At 42.5% G+C, this 1268-nt stretch overlaps 1 non-coding gene across 1 annotated transcript; it reads left to right on the top strand.

The window, feature by feature from the left end:
* The first annotated feature begins 565 nt into the window (after positions 1 to 565).
* On the top strand, positions 566 to 728 carry LOC115305876. The gene has a single exon (XR_003915065.1). It is a non-coding gene; the product is annotated as a U1 spliceosomal RNA (small nuclear RNA).
* Positions 729 to 1268: the final 540 nt, after the last annotated feature.

Here is a 1268-nt window from a genome sequence, read left to right as displayed (position 1 = left end):
GCGTTTTTCCTTGTTTAGTCCCACCTCCTTTGCCTATTCTGTGTGGTCCAGTGAAGCTCCTTCTAATGGGTCATGCATCCTGTTCCCAATGTTTCAAGCAATACTTGTGGTTCTGCCATATACTTTGAATAACTGTGCTCCGTCTGATTTGTTTGAGATCTTTAGCCACATATGTCTTTTTAGGCATTTCCTGCCATCAGGTAGCTCTTCCTCAGATATTATAGTACAGAGTTAAAGGAGTCTCCTAGATTTATCATAGATCATTTTTCTCTCTCTTTTCATTGTTACTGAGATTTTATTTCTAGAGAAAACTGGGTAGAGGTTTCTTTTGTCTGGAATTTTATAAGCAGGTACTATGCATAGTTCACTTACAGAAATCCATTATTATTTTTAGGATTAATTTCTTTAAGTGGTATATTAAAATTTCAAGAATTCCAAAATGTTTTTCAAAAAAGTTATACAGGGGTGCTTGGCTGGCTCAGTCAGTAGAGCATATGACTCTTGATCTCCAGGTTGTAAGTTCAAGCCCTACACTGGGTGTAGATTACTTAAAAAAAAAATCTTAATACTTACCTGGCAGGGGCAATTCCATGGTCATGAAGGTGATTTTCCCAGGGTGAGGCTTATCCATTGCCCTCCAGATGTGCTAACCCTTGCAATTCCCCAAATGTGGGAAACTTGGCTGCATAATTTGTGGTAGTGGGGGTCTGCATTTGTGCTTTCACCTGGTTTTCTCTTCAAAGAAAGTGTATTTTGGGGCACCTAGTGACTCAGCTGGTTGAGCGTCTGACTTTGGTTCAGGTCATGATCTCGCAGTTCATGAGTTCAAGCCTCACATAGGGCTTTGTGCTGACAGCTCAGAGCCTGGAACCTGCCTCAGTTTCTGTGTTTCCATCTCTCTCTGCCCCTCTTCTGCTTGTGCCCAGTCTCTGTCTGTATCTCTCTGTCTTTGTCTCTCTCTCTCCCTTGCCAGAGGCCTGCTCCGGCTAGCCCAGGGCTCCATGACGGGGTAGCAGTGGATGGGAAAGAGAGATTCATGCAGTTTCTTTCTTTCTTGGCATCATCTTCCTGGCATCATCTTCCTCTACCTCGCCAGGTTTTGGACCTTTATTTATAGACTTATGACATCAAAAAGTGGAATTTTTACAAATAATTCTCAGTGATAAAGATGCTTTGAAAAGGGTGCAGATACCACCTCATGCCAGTCAGAGTGGCTAAAATGAACAAATCAAGAGACTATAGATGCTGGCGAGGGTGTGGAGAGATGG

The sequence above is a fragment of the Suricata suricatta genome, chromosome 10 (genome assembly GCF_006229205.1).
Source record: "Suricata suricatta isolate VVHF042 chromosome 10, meerkat_22Aug2017_6uvM2_HiC, whole genome shotgun sequence".
NCBI classification, from domain to species: domain Eukaryota; kingdom Metazoa; phylum Chordata; class Mammalia; order Carnivora; family Herpestidae; genus Suricata; species Suricata suricatta.
The sequence above is the reverse complement of the archived record's forward strand: the minus strand, read 5'-3'. Positions and strand labels throughout refer to the sequence as shown.